General features: G+C 36.8%; 1 long non-coding RNA gene across 1 annotated transcript; it reads left to right on the top strand.

Moving 5' to 3' along the window:
- The first annotated feature begins 14,771 nt into the window (after window positions 1-14,771).
- LOC118481184 lies at window positions 14,772-15,258 on the top strand. Its single transcript, XR_004864753.1, has 2 exons — window positions 14,772-14,874; window positions 14,978-15,258. It is a non-coding gene; the product is annotated as an uncharacterized LOC118481184 (long non-coding RNA).
- Window positions 15,259-24,484: the final 9,226 nt, after the last annotated feature.

Below are 24,484 nucleotides of genomic sequence, written 5' to 3'. Positions count from 1 at the left end.
AGGAAATATATATATTGCACTTAAAGGTTGCTGGAGAGTCGGAGGATGATGTGTAATTAAAGGAGCAAGTAAATGACCCATTTTGATTCCAACTGAAGTTGCCGACTGATGGAGAGCCTGATGGAGAGCCTGATGGAGAGCCTGTGCAGGAGATCAATCGAAGATATATGTCTGAGAATTGTGTGCCAAATCTATGAAGATCTTCAATTGGGGAGAAGTTAATTACGATTCCAATTGAGTTGCCGACTGATGGAGAGCCTGATGGCGAGCCTGTGCAGGAGATCAATCGAAGATATATGTCTGAGAGTTGTGTGCCTAATCGATGAAGATCTTCAATTAGGGAGAAGTTAATTATGGATTGGAGAGCATATATTGAGAGGCGAAGGATGAGTATCACGAACTCCAAAGTCCCCACAAACGCTAGTTAAACAACCCTTTCACTTCCGGAAGTCCTCTTCTCGCCGTTGCATCCGTCTCCGGCGACTCCTCCACTACCTCATGTTCTTCCTTTGCACATTCTTCAATAATGAGATGTCGTACGGAGGGGAAACCAAAACCTCTGGCGGAGGATTTAAAGCTTTTCTGGCGAACCTCCGATGACTCGCCTTCTCTTTCTTCTGGTTTGGTTTATGGCCGCGACAGTTAACCTGTTCACTACTGGTAAAATTTTCTTCAATAGCTTCAATTACTTGATGAATTAGCTCTCGGTTAACAGACATGTCCCACCGGAACCAGTAGTTCGTGTAATAATCGAAGCAATCGCAGTCGAATACCGGAGATTTGTGTGCGGCCGGAGCTTTCTTCTTATTGTTATTATCAGATGATCTAGGGTTTGTGGAATTATTTATGTGGAATTATTTTTGACACAAATGATTAAAGTAATGTAACTTGTGATTATTAAACTGGAATTGTTTTTGACCCAAATGATTAAAGTAATGTAATTTGTCATTATTAAGTAAATTAAATGAAATTAATAGGATTCTTATAGGCTGGTGCATTTGAAAGGAATTTTTACATATATCCCCTTATTAAAAGCCCTTGTTACATATTTGTCCAATCTTTAAAATCAATTACATATTTCCCCCTTTCTTTATGAAATTACCCTTTTACCCTTTTTCTTAATTTCTTATCTCTTAACTTCAAAATCAATCTAGTCAATACTCTATATGTTGTGATAAAATCTTTAAAATATTTCTTTGAAAAAAAAAACGGTCATACCCATTTTATAAAACAAGTGACCTTTTTACATATCTAGTTACTGGTTAAGTTTTAGTTTACATATTTTTTACAACCGACCCATTATACATTTAAATTTTAGTTAACTACACTAACAATTTACGTTAAAATATTGATTATCTAAAATATCTTATATAAAAAAACATATTGTTATACAATTGTTTTTTCAAGTCGTAGTCAATTTTTCTTTAGCCTAAATCTTAGTTCGATCATCAACATTTTAATTGTTTTGAAGCAGGAGCTAAATTTCCATTTTTTTTGTGTAATGCTATTTCAGAAATCTAATTGTCATGTTTTAAACATTCAAAATAATATTGAAAAAACTGTTTTACAGCAAAAGTAAATTTTTAAACCATGGTCGCATGACTGTTTTCTTTAAAAAAAATAATGCTTAAGAGCTATGACGTATTATATATAAGCAAAACTTTCAATTTTCACATAACAGAGGCAGAAGCTTATAAAAAAATAGGCAGGGCTTATAAAAAAATGAATTCATATCATTAGGTTAATATCTTATTTGTAAACAATTATATTACACATTAAATCAAAAAATATGTAAGTAATGGTATTAGAAAGGGGAAAATGTAATAATCATTTAATAAGTTCATTAAGGGTAAAATAGTAATTCAATAGGAGTGATTTTAATAAAATGGGTAAATATGTAATATGTATGGTTTAAAAGGGGGAAATATGTAATTGATTTTATGGGTTGGGTATATATGTAATAAATGATCTTAGGAGGGGGATATATGTAAATGACCTCATTTAAAACAACCATAAATTTTGGTTTTAAAATAGAACATATAACTAAACTTTAGAATATATATATAGATATATGAAATAAATCGAAAATCATTCCTTTTAAATCAATCTGCCTAAATTAAGAATCTTAAGAGTGAAACCTAGCCAGGTGTCATTATAAGACCCGGCCAAGATGGTAAGACCAGATTAAAAGATTCAGATTCCCTGTCAACCTCTGTAACCTTGTTAACGCTCTTGGCAGATGTGATTCGTTAAAATCGCACGCGTCATTCTTATATAAGAATCCTTCTAAGGATTCCAAAGCCCAAATTAATGATTTATAAATCATGGGTTAAATTGTCAATGAAGACGATCATTTATTAAACATCCATTAGTGATGTAGTGCCTACGGGCCAAACCTATTAAACATCCATTAGTGATGTAGTGCCTACGGGCCAAACCTATTAAACATCCATTAGTGATGTAGTGCCTACAGGCCGAACTTATTAAACATCCATTAGTGATGTAATGCCCACGGGCCATACTTATTGTCGTATAAGACAAAAGGCAGTGGTAGTCTATGACTCCCTGTCAGAAAAGGTAAAAGGACTATGGTTCAAACCTTCAGGCCTTGATTCTCTGTAATCCCGGCTTATATTATAAAAACGTCCTCGTGACTAGGCTTTTATGCCACTAACATTATTGTTTGTAATTAGGATAAGTTATATTCAAATCCTAAATTAAAGTGAGTAACAAATTAACCAGATATGGTCTCTGTTACCATGGTTAATGAATTGCCATAAAAGACAATTCCATAATAAACTCCTAAATAAAACTTTTTCGTTATCTTCTGTAGCAGATACAAGTTGCAATGGCTGATCCTAATGAAGTGAATAGTCATTCGAAAGGAGACGAAAATGATAATGCCCAGATTCATTTGACGGGCGCGGAGTTAAAAGCTCTTGTCAACGGTGCTGTTAAGGCAGCCCTGGATCGACAGTACGAAGAGTACACTGAATCCCGGAGTAGAACCATATCTAAACCACACTCAAAGCCGAAAACCCACTCAAAATCTCACAGCAAACCCCCGTCTAAGCCTAAAAAGGACGATGATAACCACTCATCTAATGAAAACAGTGTCCGTCCAGAAAGAGTGTATACTGATGCATCTCGCGCCAGGGGCTACACCTACAAGTATTTCGTATCATGCAAACCCCGAGATTTCACTGGGGAGAAGGGCGCGGTAGATTGCATGACGTGGTTAGACGAGATGGACACCGTGGTGGACATCAGTGGTTGCGCAGAGAAAGATGTGGTAAAGTTTATTTCACAATCATTCAAGGGCGTGGCCCTGGCTTGGTGGAGGTCGTTGGTTCAGGCCTCGGGAAAGGCTGTTTTATACAGCATGACATGGAAGGAATTCATTTATCTCATCAAGGAGAATTACTGCCCTCAACATGAGGTTGAAAAGATCGAGTCCGACTTCCTATCGTTGGTTATGACGAACCTTGATTGTCAAGCTTACCTCACGAGCTTCAACACGATGTCCCGGTTGGTTCCATATCTGGTAACCCTGGAGCCAAAGAGAATAGCTCGTTTCATCGGTGGTTTAGCCCCCGAAATAAAGGCAAGTGTAAAGGCCTCTCGGCCAGTGACCTTTAGATCTATGGCTGACATTTCCTTGTCCCTCACTCTGGATGCGGTCAGACAAAGATCGCTGAGGAACAAGGAAGCTGAGAAGAGAAAGCGTGAAGATGATACTTCACGGAGGGCGAGCAAGAAGCACCGTGGAAACGATGATAACAAGAGAGGGTCTGAGTCAAGGAAGGATGGGCAACAATCTGGTGAGAAGCCCACGTGCAAGAATTGCAAGAAACAACACTTTGGGAAGTGCCGACTCGAATCGAACTCGCAGACTCAGTCGAAGTCATTTACTTGCGGGATATGCAAGTCCAAGGACCACAAGACCTTGGATTGCAAAAAGCTGAAAGATGCAACCTGCTTCAGTTGCAATGAGAAGGGACATATTAAGACCAACTGCCCTAAAAACGCCAAGAAGCCTGAAGAGGCCAAGAAGAACAATGCAAGAGTCTTCAAAATGGATGTGAAAGAAGCTTTGCAAGATGATAACGTCATCACAGGTACTTTCCTCGTAAATGATATCTTTGCAAGAGTACTTTTTGATTGGGCGCTGATAAGTCCTTCGTAGATCATAAATTTTGCAAATTGCTGAATATGCCTGTCAAAACCTTAAATGTGAATTATAAGGTAGAGCTAGCAGATGGCACCATAGAGACCGTCTCCACTGTGTTAGATAGATGTGTGATATCCATTAAGAACCACTCTTTTCCTCTATATCTACTTCCCTTTAAATTGGTCGGTTTTGACATAGTATTGGGTATGGACTGGTTAGCTCATAACCAGGCCCAAATCGTCTGCAACAGAAAGCAAGTAGTGATAAAGACTCCGTCTGGTGAATCGCTTACCATTCGGGGAGATACCCAGTACGGGCTACCTAAGCATGTGACTATGCTCAAAGCTTCAAAATGTTTAAAGAAGGGTTGTGTCATCTACATGGCACAAGTGATTATTGATGAGCCTAAACCGAAAATAGAAGACATTCCCGTCATTTCGGAATATCCAGAAGTTTTCCCCGAAGATCTACCTGGTTTGCCACCAGATAGGCAAGTGGAATTCAGGATTGATATCATCCCTGGAGCAGCACCTATTGCTAGAGCACCTTACAGGTTAGCACCAACTGAAATGAAGGAGTTGAGGACCCAACTGAATGAACTGCTAGCTAAAGGTTTCATCAAACCTAGTTCGTCTCCCTGGGGAGCACCTGTCCTGTTTGTCAAGAAGAAGGACGGATCGATGCGTCTGTGCATCGATTTTCGCGAGCTTAATAAAGTCACGATAAAGAATAGATATCCTTTGCCGAGGATCGACGGTTTGTTCGACCAGTTACAAGGGGCAAGCTATTTCTCGAAGATTGACTTAAGGTCAGGCTACCATCAACTGAAGGTTAGAGATGAAGACGTACATAAAACAAAATTTAGGACTCGTTATGGTCATTACGAGTTCCTAGTGATGCCTTTTGGGCTCACTAATGCACCGGCCGCGTTCATGGATCTCATGAACCGCGTTTGCAAGCCGTACTTAGACAAATTCGTCATCATTTTCATCGACGATATTCTTATCTACTTAAAGAACCAAGCTAACCATGAGAAACACCTTCGCTGTATTCTCAAACTCCTGCATCATGAGAAACTCTATGCCAAATTCTCTAAGTGTGAATTTTGGCTACGAGCAGTCCAATTCCTTGGACACGTTGTCAGCGAGCGTGGTATCCGAGTGGATCCCGCTAAGGTTGAAGCAGTTATGAGCTGGCAAGAGCCGAAGACGCCTACATAGATTCGTAGTTTCCTGGGGTTGGCAGGATATTATAGGCGTTTCATTGAAAATTTTTCAAGGATTGCTGCGCCCTTAACTTCCTTGACCAAGAAGAAAGTAAAGTTCATTTGGGGCCCTAAGCAGCAAGAGTCCTTTGATATTTTGAAACAGAAGTTGAGCAACGCTCCTGTGCTGACATTACCGGAACGTACTGAAGAATTCGTAATTTACTGCGATGCATCACACACTGGCATGGGATGTGTGCTTATGCAGAAAGGCAAAGTTATTGCCTATGCTTCAAGACAGTTAAAGGTGCATGAAAAGAATTACACCACCAATGATTTGGAGTTGGGTGCCGTTGTGTTCGCACTAAAACTGTGGAGGCATTATCTGTATGGTATCAAGTTTGTGATCTATTCTGATCATAAGAGCCTTCAACATCTGTTTAATCAAAAGGAGTTAAACATGAGGCAACGCCGTTGGATGGAGACTTTAAATGATTATGATTGTGAAATCAGATACCATCCCGGCAAGGCGAATGTAGTCGCTGATGCCTTAAGTCGAAAGGAAAGGGTGAAACCCATCCGAATCAATGCCAAGAGCATTGGAGTGAAGAATAATTTGATTGAAAGGTTGTTAGCTGCACAGAGAGAAGCTGTGTTGGAAGCTAACTATCCTAAAGAAAAGCTAGGAGTAACTGAGGAGCAGTTAACTCTTAGCAAGGACGGAATTTTACGACTAAATGGACGAATATGGGTTCCAATTTATGGAGGACTACGAGATGTTATCCTCCAGGAAGCCCATAGTTCCAAATATTCCGTTCATCCTGGAGCTGATAAGATGTACCAGGATCTAAAGGCAAATTATTGGTGATAGGCTTGAAAAAGTCTGTAGCCACTCATGTAGCTAAATGCTTGACATGTGCGCAAGTCAAAGCCGAGCATTAGAAACCGTCAGGTTTGCTACAACAGCCTGAACTTCCTGAGTGGAAGTGGGAATGTGTAACTATGGATTTTATTACCAAGTTACCCAAAACGAGTAAAGGAAATGATACAATATGGGTTATAGTTGATAGACTGACTAAGTCAGCACATTTCTTACCCATCAAGGAGACTCATAGCTCCGATACGTTAGCCCAGTTATACGTTGATAAGATTGTAGCCTTACATGGCATACCTGTGTCCATTATCTCTGATAGAGATACTAGATACACGTCGCATTTTTGGAAAAGTTTCCAGCAATCTTTGGGCACACGTTTGAATTTTAGTACGGCTTACCATCCTCAGACAGACGGTCAGAGTGAGCGTACTATTCAGACGTTGGAAGACATGCTACGTGCGTGTGCGATCGATTTGGGAGGTAGTTGGGATAAGAACCTACCATTAATCGAATTCTCCTACAACAATAGCTACCATACCAGCATTAAGGTTGCGCCTTTCGAGGCATTATAGGGTAGAAAGTGTAGATCGCCCGTTTGGTTGGCGGAAGTTGGAGATGTCCAATTATCAGGACCAGAGATAGTCTTCGAAACGACGGACAAGATTGTTCAGATTCGAGACCGTCTCAAAGCTGCCCGAGATAGGCAGAAAAGTTACGCAGATCCAAAGCGTAAAGATTTTCACTTCGAAGTGGGTGAAAAAGTGTTACTTAAAGTATCACCCTGGAAGGGGGTGATGCGTTTTGGTAAGAAAGGCAAACTGAGCCCGAGATACATAGGACCTTTCGAGGTTATCGTGTCGGATCAGTTGCCTATAAGTTAAACTTGCCTGAAGAGCTTAGTGGAATTCACAATGTGTTCCACATCTGCAATCTGAAGAAGTGCTTCGCTGATGAATCACTGGTAATACCACATACAGATGTGCACATAGATGAGAGCTTAAAATTTGTGGAAAAACCTTTGTCGATTGAAGATCGACAGGTAAAGAAGCTTCGAAGGAAGCATGTACCTATTGTTAAGGTCAAATGGGATGCCCGTAGAGGTCCCGAATTCACGTGGGAGGTTGAATCCATGATGAAAGAAAAATACCCTTATTTATTTCAGTAAATCTCTGGTCGAGATTTATTTTAAGGGGGTGAGGATGTAACACCTCGAAATTTTGTGTCCAATAATGTATCAACACGTGTCTTAGGTTTACACGTGGTATTAAACATTAAATAAAGGACTAAAGTTGACAAACCTTGAAAGTATGTAAATTCGAGGGTTAGAAATGTCAACGAAGGGTAAATATACTGTATAGTAACCCCAAATGATGCTCGTACCTTCAAACGAATAAATCATGGATCGTATGGAGCGAAACGCAGAAGAAAGTGAGAGATTACAAGCTACAGGGGGTCAAATGTGTCAACATGTTTAATTTATACCTCTGAGTGACCCTTTGACGAACCCAAGACTTTGTAACAGTAAAATACGCTCACTAGAATATACGATATAAATTCCGCGAAGTTTCGTCTTAAAACGAGAAAGTTATAATCAAATTCGTATGCAAAGGGTTAAAAGCGTCAACAATAAAAGTTAAGGCTTTCCGGATAGTAATTAAACTAACCGGGGACTTAACGGCACGGGTAAAAGTCGCGAGGCCCTTATACGTAATTAATCGAGGGCCAAATCGCAAAGTTACCCCTTCAAAACCGAAAGGTCAGGTTAATCATGACAAAAGATTTGAAAATCTTGAAATTCAGGCCTCAGGCGGCCCGCGTGAGTGAAACAAGCAAGTTAATGCGGGCCGCGAGCCACCTGTTGATTCGTTTACTGCCATGAAGATTCAGGCGACCCGCGTACATGTAGCCTGAATCTTAATGCGGGCCGCGTGACAGTCCCAGATGCAGAATTCTTGGACAGATTCAATGTTTGAGCTTGTGAACGATCATTGAGGCATTAATTGAAGCATGGGCGCCCTCTACATGTCCCCTAGCACTATAGGACACCTGCTGATCATCCATGAACCATTGTAGAGTGAGTTGTAATGATCTTGTGCCGAAATTTTCACTATAAAAGGCAAGGTAGTGTTCCATTGTTCAACACACCTCAAACCTGCCTTCTGATCATTTCTGGAGCTCTCAAGCATTCTTCTAACATCCCTAGACGTGCACCAAGCTTCTGTAAGTTGCCTAACCCTTTTGTGGTTTAGTTTTTGCATAGTTTAGCTTAAAAGTCAATCCGTCGTAGTTAACGATTGACTTTGCGATAAATCACGAATGGTCCAGTGATTTGTCGAATCAAAGGTAGTTACATGTTGGTAATCATGTGGGCTTTAAACCCCAAAAAGGGCACCCTCTGATTCCCGCTCTAACTAGTCCGAATGTCGAGTCAAACTTGTATAGAAAAGTCAACAGAAATGCTATTTTGCGATTTAATGCATAATCAGTAATGTAGATGATATGTAACCTGTTTTGACACTCATAAAACATGATAATAAGTATATTAACTAGTCTAAGCTTGTTTGATCCGACCATTTGATGTTTTAGACCCGGTTCGGAACCGAAAGTCGCAAAGCTTTGACTTCAGTTCTGACCCGTTAAAGTATGATTTAGATATGCCTTAGGACTCTCTTAGGACCAGGTTACATGATGGTATAACCCTCTGTAACCGGTTCGTTGTTTGTCCGAGCCTTTTACACCTTTCCGTTAAATGCTTAAAAGTTGACCGTAACGCCCTTTTCAATTTAAAACGAGAACTTCGGACATGTGAAAGGACCATAACTTTAGTTACTGATTTCTAAGCATGTCCCTAAAATTTCACGTCAATCCGAGGTCCAGAATAGGAGTTATGCTAAATAGCGCAAATTACGGAAACTTTAGTAATTAAATAGCGCAATTAGCATAACGCCTATCTAAACCCAGATTTCGACACCAAACCTTTTACACACTGATGTAAAATAATATTTTGGGATTTTTAAAGATTTTTAATTATTTTTAACCTGCTCATAACCTGCGGTTATGGCAACGGTTCGGTAAATACCGACTATACCCTTTTCGGCCACAACTTGAGTTCTACAAGGTCTTTTGACCCGATTCCAGTTGCCACTGATTTTAAATAATAAATAAAGTATTTTAGGCTTTTCAAACTGTTCGGGAAACTCATATTTCCTGTAGAATTCAGCAACCTCTTTTATAATCTTTAAAAAGACCGAAATACCCCTACGGGGCATAATATGAACTTAAACTCGTTACGGGCATTATGGAAGGTATCCTACTGATACCACAACCTCTTTAAAGCATATTGACTTAGGAAATCAGTGTAGGACTCTTACGGTTACCCGTTGCGCCTTTTGCGCGCACGGTTCGGCTTATGTAACTAGTTTACATAAACTAGCCGAAACGGGTCAAACCATATTGTTTTGACCCCAAAATCCAGAGTGTGATCATTATACCCACATAAGACAAGTCTTCAAACTTGTTGGGTTCAAATCACATTCCATTCCCGGTTTTCGCCTTTCACGCGATTAAACCGTAATTATCTTTTGAAACCAACCGGTCTAAGCTAAGGCTACATAAAGACCCGTTACGATTCTAATAGGTTATTTTAAACCTTCGTTCCAGATTAGGGGACCAGTAAAATCTATTTGCAATTTATTCAATTAAGGATTTATACTTGCAAAGGTAAATACTTTTAACTTATTTTCCGTTATACGGGCTTGGGTTACGGTACATAGTATACCGCTTGATCGGGCATCAAATTCTCCACCGATTGAGTGGGTAATTGAATAAATTTGATCGGCTCGTTTAAACAGTCTTGTTACTTAAAAGCCTTTGGGGGGTTAATGACCATGTCCCGGATATCCCTGGCATCATTTTACGAAATGGCCACGACCTAAGCGCGGAGTGTAGGCGTACACTCGTCAGTGCATAAATAGTCGATATGGTGTGTCTATTGATCTTTAACCCGGACTTGATCCGGGCTACTGAACGCATAAGGAACATGTAATACATTCACGAGATTATAATGTTAAATAATTCTCCCAAGTTATAAAAGAGTTTGTGCCTTGTGCATTCAAATCAATTTTAATAAACATTTTTACAAAAGTGTCGGTTGAATGTATTTACCAGTGTAAACTGACGTATTTTCCCAAAAAGACTAAATGCAGGTACTATGCGTAATTGGCTGGATATTTCTCCTTAGCATCATAAAGAGTCTCGCAAGCTTAAGATGCCTACGTCTGTTGAACAATACTTATATTTTTATTTGATCCCCTGTGGATACCTTTCGACTATTCGTAATACATTTGATATTACAAACAATGGTTGAAATATAATTATCTTTATGCTTCCGTTGTGCATTCATATATATTGTGTGGTTTGACTATATTGTTGCCAACTACGTCACGGTAATCCCCTACCGGGCCCATCGGTGAGATACGTGGAAATCGGGGTGTGTCACACCCCGATTTCCACGTGTCTCACCGGTGGGCCTGGTGGGGGATTACCGTGACGTAGTTGGCAACAATATAGTCAAACCACACAATATATATGAATGCACAGCGGAAGCATAAAGATTAATATATTTCAACTATCGAATGTAATTTATCAATTAAATCTTGTAAAAGAATTACATGTTCACTATGCGTTCGGTCGCCCGGGTCGTGCCGGGTTTAAGGTTAATTGACACACCACATAGCATAAAACCGTGGCGTGAAAACCAACGGCTATACCTTTATAACTATGGACACATTGTCGGGTGTACGCCTACACCCGCGTGTCAAGGTCGTGGCCATTTCGTAAAATGCTGCCAAGGATATCCGGGACATGGTCATTAAGCTCCCATAGGCGTAAAGCCAACAAAACCGATTTTTAAACGGGTCACATTGATAATACCCAACTACTAATGAGTTGTGGTCAATTGCCCGACCAAGCGGTATTTTTAATACCGTAACCCAAGCCCGTATAACGGAAAATAAGTTAAAAGTATTTACCTGAGCAAGTAATATCCTCAATCAAATAAATGCAAGTATCTTTTACTGGTCTCCTATTCTGGAACGAAGGTTTATAACAACCTATTAGAATCCTAACGGGTCTTTAATGTAGCCTTAGCTTAGACCGGTTGGTTTCAAAGGATAAATACGGTTTAATCGCGTGAAGAGCGAAAACCGGGAATGGAATGTGGTTTGGACCCAACAAGTTTGAAGACTTGTTTCATATGGGTAATATAACCACACTCTGGATTTGAGGTATAAACGATAAGGTTTGACCCGTTTCGGCTAGTTTATGTAAACTAGTTACATAAACCGAACCGTGCGCCCAAAAGGCGTAACGGATAACCGTAAGAGCCCTACACAAGTTTCCTAAGTTAATATGCTCTAAAGAGGTTGTGGTATCAGTAGGATAGCTCCCATAATGCCCGTAACGAGTTTAAATCCAATATATGCCCCGTAGGGGTATTTCGGTCATTTTAAAGATTATAAAAGAGGTTTCTGAGTTCTACAGGAAATCTGAGTTTTCCGAACAGTTTATAAAGTTCAAAATACTTTATTTATTATTTAAAATCAGTAGCAACTGGAATCGGGTCAAAATACCTTGTAGAACTCAAGTTATGTTCGACAAGGGTATATTCGGTAATTACCGAACCGATGCCATAACCGCAGGTTATGAGCAGGTTAAAAAATTATTAAAAATCTTTAAAAATCCCAAAATATTATTTTACATCAGTGTGTAAAAGTTTTGGTGTCGAAATTTGGGTTTAGATAGGCTTTATGCTAATTGTGCCATTTAATTTCTAATGTTTCCGTAATTGCGCTATTTAGCATAACTCCTATTCTAGACCTCGAATTGACATGAAATTTTAGAGACATGCTTAGAAATCAGTAACTAAGGTCATTGTCCTTTCACATGTCCAAAATTCTCGTTTTAAAGCGAAAAGGGCGTTATGGTCGACTTTTGAGCTTTTAATGGAAATGTGTAAAAGACTCGGACAAACAACGAACCGGTCACAGAGGGTTTTTCCATCATGTAACCTGGTCCTAAGAGTGTCCTAAGGCATATCTAAATCATACCATAACGGGTCAGAACTGAAGTCAAAGCAAAAGTCAAAGTTTTGCGACTTTCGGTTCCGAACCGGGTCAAAACAGTAAATGGTCGGATCAAACAAGCTTAGACTAGTTAATATACTTATTATCATGTTATATGAGTGTTAAAACAGGTTACGCGCCATCTACATTACTGATTATGCATGAAATCGCAATTTAGCATTCTGTTGACTTTTTCTAAGCAAGTTTGACTCGACATTCGGACTAGTTAGAGTGGGAATCAGAGGGTGCCCTTTTAGGGGTTCAATGCCTACATGATTACCAACACATAACTACCTTTGATTCGGCAAATCACTGGACCATTTGTGATTCATCGTTAAGTCAATCGTTAATTACGATGGATTGACTTTTAAGCTAAAACTAAGCAAAACTAAACCACAAAGGATTAGGCATACTTACAGAAGTGTGGTATATGACCAGAGATGCTAGAAGAGTGCTCTTGAGCTCCAGAAGTGATCAAGAAAGCAGATTTAGGTGTGTTTCTAAAGTGTGCACAACAAGGCCCTTTTATAGTGAAATTTGGAGCTTAGGATCATTACAACAAGACCTATAATTGTTCATGGATGATCAACAGCTGTCCCTGAGTGCTAGGGGACGTTTAGGGGGCGCCCATGCTCTCATAATGGCATCCTAAGTCAGTTAAAACAGTAAACAGTGCTCCTGTCCATGTTTTCTGCATCTGGGAGGCTGACGCGGCCCGCGTAAAAGATCATGCAACCTTTACGCGGGTCGCCTGAATCCCAATGTCAGGAACCGTATCTATACATGGCTCGCGGCCCGCATAAGATCACTTGAATCTTTAACGCGACCCGCTTGAGACTTGATTTTCAAGATTTTCAAATCTTTTGCCATTATTGCCCTGGCCTTTCGGTTTTGAAGGGGTAACTTTGCGTTTTAGGCCTCGTTTATTTACGATTAAGGGCCTTGGAACTTTTACCCAACTTATTAACCCTTGGTTAATTTATTACTACTCGAAAAGTCACAACTTTCAATGTTTGACGCTTTTAACCCTTCGCATACGAATTTGATCATAACTTTCTCGTTTTAAAACGGAACGTTGCAAAATTTATATTGTACATTCTAGTGAGCGTAATTTATTGTTACAAAGCCTCGGGTTTGTCAAAGGGTCACTCAGAGGTATAACTTAAACATGTTGACACATTTAACCCCTGTAGTTTGTAATCTCTCACTTTCTTCCACATTTCGCTCCGTACGATCCATGATTCATTCGTTTGAAGGTACGAACATCTTTTAGGGTTACTGTACAGTATAAATATCCCTTGTTGACATTTTTAACCCTCGAATTTACATACTTTCAATATTTGTCAACTTTAGTCCTTTATTTAGTATTTAATACCACGTGTAAACCTAAGACACGTGTCAATACATTATTGGACGCAAAATTTTGAGGTGTTACAAATTGTCTAGATCAAACATAGCTGAAAATGAAAAAAAAACAGAAACACTTGAAAGATTTCATATTATGTTGAATGAAATCTATTCCGCTTCTGAATTGACACTTGAGGAATTTTTAATTCGGTTTTCTTCTTTATGTTTGAATCGGCTAGGTCTTCTAGTTCCTCTTCTTGGTCATCTTCCACAGAATCATCTAAACTGATAACCTCACTCCATTTCCATTCAAAGAGTCTCTTGGATCTCTTCCTTTGAGACTCGTACTTCCGATCCTTAAAAAGGACAAAAATTGAATACAGAAGTTAAAAAGAATTAAATAAACTTTAAATTACCTCTTCACTAAATTCACGTTGAAGATTAAACTTATAAGGACTAAACATTGCACCATGAGAAATTATTTCGACACTTTTATCACCATGATCCTGCAATAAAACACACATGTATTATAGATAACGAACATGTTAATATGAAAGATATATGCAAAAATAATAGTTAAAAACCATCAAAATCAATACCTTAGAAACTTGTTCGTCATGCAACTGATTCTGATCCAAATAAGTTAAACATTCACATAAACGTAAATAAAAGAAAACAATTATTCACAGCTGCGATATAGAAAAACTAACCTTAGAATTATCAATCTTGCATGCTTGGTTTTTCACAACGTTTGAATTCAGAACTGGATCCATTTCTGAACTTGTTTAGCAATTGATATAGGGGAAATCTGCTGTGTATTTATAGTAGTAAGCATTAGGGTTCAATTTTAGATGTCACCCCTTTATTTCGGAAGTTTGTTGTGGTTATTTTTAGTTTTTATAAGATATATTAATAATTTAAAATGTGACACATAATATCTTCATTTATGTTAAAATAATCACTCAATATGTCAGTTTTATATTTTACATATGTTATTTTTCATTGTTCTCGTAAAATTGTTCTATTTATATGTGAGTTGGGCTAAACGCATGGGCTAGATGGGCTCAGGAGTTCAAGTTTTGGTAACTGGGCTTAAGATTTTCAGGGATAGTGATCTCATATGTACGTCGTTATGTAGCGCGCTATAGCGTAACAGGTAAAAACGGTTTATCATTTACGTTAAAACAATCACTCAATATGTCAGGAATCATTACTTCGAATTTGTAAAGTTGATTGTGTTCCACATGTTTTTTGTACAGTGTTGAAAGGCGTATCTGCGAAACTACTGGCTAAGTTGATGCCGGAACATGCTTGGAAGCAATATCCCTCGCTCGGACTTTAGGTTGTAACACTGTTTTGTGTATTCTGTATTCTAATTTGTATTTTTTTAATTGTGTTCCACATGTTTTGTGTATTCTGTATTCGATCAGTGTCTAACATTTTTAGACATTCAATTGTGTTCCAAGCATGTTATGTATTCAATTAATCACATTTTTAATTGAACCATGTGCTAATAACATTACATCTTTTACATCTTTTACATCTTTGGGGACTGATAGAGTAGAAAGTAAGATTATTGTCAATCAGGTGGCTATTTTTATCTACACATTATGTACGAAAAAGATTATTTGTTGTTATTTTCTTAAATCACTTTTACATTAAAGCATTAACTACTTGTACCTTTTAATCCGTGCGTCGATATTGAACAAGACAACTACCAAAACGTAGACAAAAATGTGTAAGTCATCGTGCTATCTTTGGATTTTTTTAAACAGTATAGTTTATAAGATATGTCAAGAATAAGTAAAAAAATTATAAGTTTGTTATGGAGGGGTGAATTGTAACTAATTATCTATAAATTAGATAAAACCTTAGGGATTTAAGTGTAACAAGTTTAGGGGCTAAAAAATAAATAGTGTTTAAAAGACCAAACTACCCTCATTTTAGGGATCTTTCTATAAATAAAGGGGAGGAAAAGTTCTTATTTTTTGGGTATCTTAAAATGCCCTTGGCTCATGCATTATAATATAGTATATATATATAGTAGGAGTTGGGTAGAAAGTGTATTTTTCCTAGAAAGTCTAGGAAGCAATGAGAATTGGACATGTGGCATTGAGTTATTTTAACTAAAAAGGCAACTATGTAATTTCACATTTTAATTTTATTTTTGGAATTTATTTTTCATTAACTAACATTCCGTGATTTTTGGAATTTTTGTTGTTTTCGAATTCAAATCTGGAAGTCAATGTGTTTATCTAGAAAACTATCAGCATGTTCTTGGTGATGTGTTTTACCAGTCAGAGAGGTTGAAGTCAGTGTGTTTTAACACTCTGAAGTCAATATATAATCAGGTTCTTGGTGATATGTTTTAATGATTTACCAGTAAGAGAGGTTGAAGTCAGTGTGTTTTAACACTCTGAAATCAGTGTGTTTTAACACTCTGAAGTCAGCATGTTCTTGGTGAGGTGTTTTACCAGTCAGAGAGGTTGAAGTCAGTGTGTTTTAACACTCTGAAGTCAGTGTGTTTTAACACTCAGCATGTTCTTGGTGATGTGTTTTACCAGTCAGAGAGGTTGAAGTCAGTGTGTTATAACACTCTGAAGTCAGTGTGTTAACACCCGTAATCGCTTTGTAAAACACGTAGTACAATGACAGCTTGATCTTACATATATAAAACAAGGAAAATCTCTTATCTTCATCCATGATTTTAGGTATATTTGGTATGATTTTGGGGGTTTCAAAATGTGGGTTTTAGAGAGAGAGAGAGAGGGAAATTCGCGTGAAAATATGAGTTGTGATTGCCTGACAATTTTTTTGATTGATTTAAAATCCGGTCATTGACAAAATTGCCCCTACTCATTTAAAACAATCAATTAATTAAACTCAAATATTACAAGATTGCGATTGATTTAATCTCAACCCTTAAACACACCCATTGGATGGACCAGATCGCTTCCTAGACTTTATAGGAAAAACACACTTTCCGCAGGATCCCCTCCATATATATATATATATATATAAAGTGTATTGTACAAAATGGCTTAACGTACGCTACGTGCGCGATGTGAAATCGCATGTTATAAAATAGCATGGATGAAATCGCATGTTGGTTTTTTGTAACAATTTCGCATGTGATAATTTTGATGAAATCACATGTAGGTTTTTTGTAACAATTTCGCATGTGTTAATTTTGATGAAATCGCATGTTAAAAAACCAACATGCGAAATTGTTACAAAAAACCAACATGCGATTTCAATGTGGGATGAAGATCTGACAGCTGAGATGATCGCGTACGTAATATAGGATAAGGGTTCTTGTCCATATATGTAGTGGAGGGTTCAAATGAGAAGAAATTTTTTGTAAGAATAAAAAAGAACAAACTTCAACCAATAAGAATGCTTTATTTTACTTCATTTAATTTTTGTATTTAATATGGGTGTAAGGGTATATTGGTAAAATTAGATAGATCACTAATTGTTAGTCTTCCTTTTTAATAGCTAACTAAATTAAATTTGTAACTTATTTTAAAAAAAACTATATCTTTTCAAAGAAGAAAAAAAAATTTAAGTGTAGGATAAATTATGAGGTGTGTAGGATGAATTACGAGTTGTGTAGGATAAATTTCAATATGTGTAGGATAAATTTAAAAAACGTGTACGATAAATTTTGATGTGTCTAGGCAAACATTTTAGTGTGGAGGATGATAATCTTTATGACTAATTAATTAGTCAAAAAGAATAATAAATGAGATGAGAGAAAACTATTTAATGTTTTACAGTTGTACCCTTTGTTCTTTTTCTTCTCAATTTAATTTTCTTCTCGGATGAACCTTCTCCTATATATATATATATATATATATATATAGGGTGGAGTTATTGTAAAAAAGACCAAAAGTGTGAGAAAGGTAAGAAAGAATCTCAACCATTAGATCTAAATTAATTGAAAAGGGTATGATTGTAAATGTATTAACAAATTCAAATATGGTAATCCTTGATTTAAGGATTTGGAGAGAGAAAATCCTTGATTTAAGGAATTATAACCGTCCATAACATCATTCATTTTAATTTTTTTTGCATCATTCACAGAATCAGAGCATGTTCATGACATGGTGTTTTAAAAAAATTCATAGTTCAATTCATGGTGTTTTTACAAAATAATATAACACTATTCAGTAAACAAAAAACACCATTCAGAAATAAAACAACACCATTCAGAAACAAAAAACACCATCCAGTAAACAAAAAATAACATCATTCAGTAAACAAAATAACACCATTCAGTAAATAATATAACACCATTCAGTACAAGGATATAACACCATTCAGTAAATAAATATAACACCATTCAGAAAAAGAAAAATACACCATTGAGAAACAAAATAACACCATTCAGAAAAGAATAACACCATTCAGTAAAAAATAACACCATTCAGTAAAAAATAACACCATTCATAAAAGATAACACCATTCAGTAAAAAATAACACCATTCAGTAAAAAATAACACCATTCAATAATCCTTACATCTCTGTATCATCTTCTTCTCCGCTGCCGGCACCACCACTGCCGGTCCGCCACCGCCGTCGTCGAACACAACCACCCGACAGTAAAATCTCATGGTTCCCAACCGCCGCCGTCGTCTAACCCAACCACCCGCCATCGTCGAACCTAACCACTGCCGGTCCGCCACCGCCGTCGTCGACCACCACTGCCGGTCCGCTTCCGATTGATGTTTGATCTTCCGATTGATGTTTGATCTTCATATTGATGTTTGATCTTCAGATTCGTGATGTTTGCAGAGATTATGTTCTGAATATGGAAGAAGAAAGAGAGAGAAAGAGAGAAATTAGGAACGTATGATAGAGAGAACACGAAATTGCAGGGATTTTGGATTGAATTGATTTACAAAATGAAGATAAAAAGACACAATTGCCCCTAGATATTTCAATTCAATCCAAATTAATATAAATATTTTACATTTTGGTCCCTATTGATCTCAACCATTAGATCAAAAGATCTAATGGCTGATATTCTTTCTTACCTTTCTCACACTTTGGGCCTTTTTTTACAGGATCCTAACTCTCTCTCTCTCTCTCTATATATATATATATATATATATATATATGTGAGGTTGGTTAGTGTACAAATTGTCTTAACGTACGATGCGTACGGGATGCAGTTTCAACATGCAGATAATGGTTCATAACATGCGGTTTTTGTTTTTTTTTTCAACATGCTATTTTTTTTCAACATGAGGCCCTTCGTTTTTACAACATGCGGTGTTTCTTTTATAGGGTTTATAACATGCCGACTTCACATTGCGTACGCTCGTATGTTAAGTCAAATTGTACAATACACTTTCACTATATATATATATTTTATTGGGTGGGTTAACGTACAATATTACTTAACGTACGATGCGTACGAGATCGAATTACGCACGCTATAAAACTCAAAACCCTAATCACGCATGTTGAAAAACCATACATCATGTATGTTGAAAACCATAATCATGCATGAACATAATCACGCATGTACAAAATCAGAAATCACGCTTGGGTAAAACCTAATCACACATGTTATAATTTCATCTCGTACGTTAAGAGATATTGTATTTTACACTTTCATAATTTTATTTTATTTTTATTAAATTTATATGGTCGACCAAACTTAAATCGGTTCAACTGGTTTGACTAGTGGATCTATAGATTAACCGGTTTGTTTTTTGCAATGTTTTAAATACCGGTATGAACCTGCCGGTTATACCGGTTAAACCGGATATCGAACACGAGTCCGGTACGGTAAAGGCCGGTAAAACCCGAATACGGTATGTTTTATGTACCGACGGTAAATCTGGTTCTACCGGTTCAAACCTTTGAACCGGTTTGCATTATCTTAAGATTTGTTTTCTTAATTTTAATAACATACGATATTAAGATAATATTGATCTTCCAATGTTTCCGGTAATTACCTAGTGCCTTCTATTCCAAAATTTCATTGTTGTTAAAACTGTTACTCACCTAGTACAATGCAATATTGTTTATAGCTAATAAAAATATTTTTAAAATGCTTAATAGTTTACAATAAAAATAATTGTTTTTAGATAAAAACTATGATGAGTTACATAAATTCTAGTTGAGATTGGATTGTTTTTTAAGATGAATTTGTTTTTTATGGAATTTATAGGGTTAACTAGTAACCCGGTTCAACCGCCCGATACAACCTGGTTCAACCGGTTGAACCATTTTAGAGCCCAAACTGGTATGACTTAAAAACCGGTTTTTAAAACATTGGTTTTTTGGCCTATGAAAATATACTTGTGCTAGATTTGGTGTAATTTTATGTCAATCTATGTTTCCTATTTATATTTTGTGCTATAAATATCAATAAATAAGTTCTCATATGAGAATTTAGAGGTGAGAAATCAACTTTTAAATAGTACAAATAAATTACTTTTAACCTTTAAAGTATGAAAAAAATGCATTATGTTGGAGACAATTTTTTTGTGATTAAATTTATTTATATTAAGATAATATATTTTTTTAAAAGGTGTGAATTATTTGTAAATGTCATGAGGTGTAGCATGAGTTGTCTTAACCGGGTCCGTGCTATAGAGCCCCCTTGCACAATAGATCCCCAATTTAAGCCCCTCGGTGAGAAATCTTATCACCCAGACTCGAAGTTGATACCTGGAGGGGAAAACTCACCAAGACCCACCATAGGTGGAACTTAAATACTCGTGGCCACCAACAGAGCACCAATGATGGTTAAAACAAAACTGAAGATGCCGGGATTAGAACCCGTGTCTTCTTATTATTAAAGTGACTTTCAAACCACCAAACCAAGTGCTTCACAAATAAAAACCATATTTTCATTCTATTCAACGTTGTAAAAGAAGTATTATACATTACCAGTTATAATGGGGCGTGGAAGAGGCTCTTTACACCCTAAAAACCTAAAACCCCCACTTGCACCCCCAAAAACCTAACACTTTCACCAAAAAACCTAATCCTAATCCAAAACCTCAAAGAAACCTAATCCTATATTTCTGGTAGAGTTGCGAAAGCATCTTTTTATGCAAACGGGAACTACTACCCGCACGAATACTATTTGTGCGATGATATTTATCTTAAGTATTCGATTGTCGTGAAGAGGTTTAGGGACCCGTACTGTCACACCCCCAAAATCCACCCGCGGAGTATCACCGCTTGGAGGCGTGACTGACCAGGATCAAGCCACCAATCATATTGAACATAGCCTGTAATTAAATATAAAACCCAACACAATATAATTGGTGTCCAAACAAAACGTGGTTTAAGTTGTAAGCGGAAGCATAATGTTTAAAACCAAAGTATAAGTTCAAAAGTATAGTAAATGTTTAACATGGCATAAGACTATCCATGTCTCACAACGTCCACGCCTCCTCATGCAAGCTCTAAAAGTACCTAACGACCTGCAAGGCATGTAACAACGAGTCAACAACAAAGTTGAGCGAGTTAGTTTGTTTTGAAATCACGAGCTGTTTCATAAATAGCAAGTTAACCAATACTTTTGTTTCCCAAACCATAACCATAATCAGTAGGGGCTTCCCATGTGAACCACTAGACCGTTACCATATCGACCACTGACGAACAATAGTAGTGCCCTACGTCAATGTCTATCATCATTGACAGTTTGCCATGATCCATTAGTACACGCCCGTTCGAATAACACGGTGTGAGGTTTGTCAAACCTAATAGCGCTATTAACTAATGACCCGCTCGCCATCGGCCTCGGCGATTAAGTCGATATAAAGTGAGGGACTTCATGATAGAGTTTTGTCTAGTAAGTTTAAGGTTGTTGTCCTACCCAAGGAGGACGAACGTATGTAGTTCTACCCAAGGAGAATACGCAGGATTTATAGTGGCATCCTACCCAAGGAGGATGGTCGTACATATCCAACCCAAGGAGGATATGTAGGTTTTCCGTTTTAGTTCTTTAACCCATTCACAACCCTTGGGACTCCCATGCCTTGTAGAAAGTGTGAACTAAAATGGAAAACCTACATATCCTCCTTGGGTAGGATGCCACTATAAATCCTGCGTATTCTCCTTGGGTAGAACTACGTACGTTCGTCCTCCTTGGGTAGGACAACAACCTTAAACTTACTAGACAAAACTCTATCATGAAGTCCCTCACTTTATATCGACTTAATCGCCGAGGCCGATGGTGAGCGGGTCATTAGTTAATAGCGTAACTAGGTTTGACAAACCTCACACCGTGTCGTTCGAACGGGCGTGTACTAATGGATCATGGCAAACTGTCAATGTTGATAGACATTGATGTAGGGCACTACTATTGTTCGTCAGTGGTCGATATGGTAACGGTCTAGTGGTTCACATGTGAAGCCCCCACTGATTATGGTTATGGTTTGGGAAACAAAATTATTGGTTAACTTGCTATTTACGAAACAGCTTATGATTTCAAAACAAACTGGTAAAACTAAACAACCAACTGTGAACTCGCTCAACTTTGTTGTTGACTCGTTGTTACATGCCTTGCAGGTCGTTAGGTACTTTTGGAGCTTGCACGAGGAGGCGTGGACGTTGTGGGACATGGATAGTCTTATGCCATGTTAAACATTTACTATACTTTTGAACTTATACTTTGGTTTTAAACATTATGCTCCCCCTTACAACTTAAACCACGTTTTGTTTGGACACCAATTATATTGTGTTGGGTTTTATATTTAATTACAGGCCATGTTCAATATGATTGGTGGCTTGATCCTGGTCAGTCATGCCTCCAAGCGGTGATACTCCGCGGGTGGATTTTGGGGGTGTGACACGTACGATGAAAAAAGAGCTTACTTTAAAAAAGTTCAAGAGTCTTCGCGGAAGGATACTGAGAGATGCTTTGGGGTTCTTCAACACGGTGGCATTATTTGAGAAATCCTTGTCGTTCATTGAGCAAAGAAAAAATGAGAGGTGCTATGTACGCTTGCATAATCATGCATAATATGATTTTGGAAGATAAAGGAAAAGCAATATGCCAGAACTATGTATCGGAAGACGTTCAGGAGTATCCCCAAGCAACCATGGAAGACAGAATGAAGAATGCATATGAAATTCAGTTTGAAGCCGCATATAATGCGTTAGCGGTTGATTTGGTTGAACATGCGTGGTCGGTTCGGCATATTCCAAACGAGGAAGAGCAAGAATCGGATGACGTGGAAGACGAAGATGACGGAAATGGCGAAAGTGAAGACTAGTAGTATTATGTTTTTGTGTTTTATTATTTATGTAATTTTTATTTAATTAATAGAATATTATTTTTAAATTAAAAAAAATAATTGACTGGACTTCCATGTGTCGCATAATGCCAAGGCTGGGGGCATTATCGCACTACACCAATTTATTAAAAATGCCCAATAATGTCTCTTGGATGACTGGACTGCCACATGTCGCAAAATGCCAAAGGATAAGGGCATTATTCATGTGTACCACTACACATGGTCTAACTCTAAAACCTAAACTAAAGTCAGAAGCTAACTTAAAGCATATAATGCACGTGTATAGTATATACATATAATGCACATGTGCAGTACGATTTTTTTTTAAAAAGTTTTTTTATACATAAAAAGTATTGATTTTTTGTAAAAAAATTGTTAAAAGAAAAATTTGGTATATTTTTTAGGTTTTTTTAATTAACTTTTTCGTTTTCTTATTTATATATAACTAGGTTATAACCCCGTGTATTACACGGGTTGAATAAATAAATTTTATATGCTAAATAATAAAACAATATATCTTTAAAATCTTTCTTTATTGTACGGGTTGAATAAATATAATTTTATATATTAAATAATAAAAAGTTATATCTATAAGAACAATATTGTATGGGTTGAATAAATGTAATTTTATATACCGAATAAAAAAGTTATATCTTTAAAACCGCGTGTATTACAGGAGTTGAATAAATGTAATATTATTTACCAAATAATAAAATAATACATCTTTAAAAAACCTCATTTATTACACGGGTTGAATAAATGTAATTTTATATACCAAATAATAAAAAAATCACATCTTTAAAAATATGCGTATTACACGGTTTTAATAAATGTAATTTTATGTACTAAATAATAAAATAATATATATCCTTAAAAAACCCCGTGTATTGTACGAATTGAATAAATCTAATTTTATACATCAAATAATAAAAAGTTATATCTTAAAAACATCATGTATTACATGGGTCGATAAATGTAATTTTATATAGTGAAAATAAAAATATTTAATATATTAACACAAAGTTTAGTTTTCGTGATAAAAATAGATTATTCTGTTGTTTGCAAAATTTGTTAACGAAATCTCAATAAATTTAACCCTTTATTTAAAACTCCGTAAAGGTATAAATAATAATTAATATTAATTAATTTTATTTTAAGTTTCGTAAAATCTGTTTGATACCAAACTAAACAAAATGTTCAAATATATAGCTAAGATCAAATTAGATAATTAAGTTTGAATTTGAAGTAAATAGATAAATGTAAAAGTAAGAATTAATTCAAATAAATAATAGAGTAAATTACGATTTTGACCCCTGTGATTATATCACTTTTACCCTTTTAGCCTAAAAATATTTTTTAACATCTAAGCCCCCAACGTCTTTTTTTATAACTTTAGGGGTCAAAAGGGTTAGAAAAGAAGACGTTGGGGGCTCAGATGTTAAAAAAAAATTTAGGCTAAAAGGATAAAAGTGATATATACACGTGGGCCAAAATCTT

The sequence above is a fragment of the Helianthus annuus genome, chromosome 8 (assembly GCF_002127325.2).
Source record: "Helianthus annuus cultivar XRQ/B chromosome 8, HanXRQr2.0-SUNRISE, whole genome shotgun sequence".
NCBI lineage: Eukaryota > Viridiplantae > Streptophyta > Magnoliopsida > Asterales > Asteraceae > Helianthus > Helianthus annuus.
Note: the sequence above shows the minus strand (reverse complement) of the source record. Positions and strands in the feature narration are given on the sequence as shown.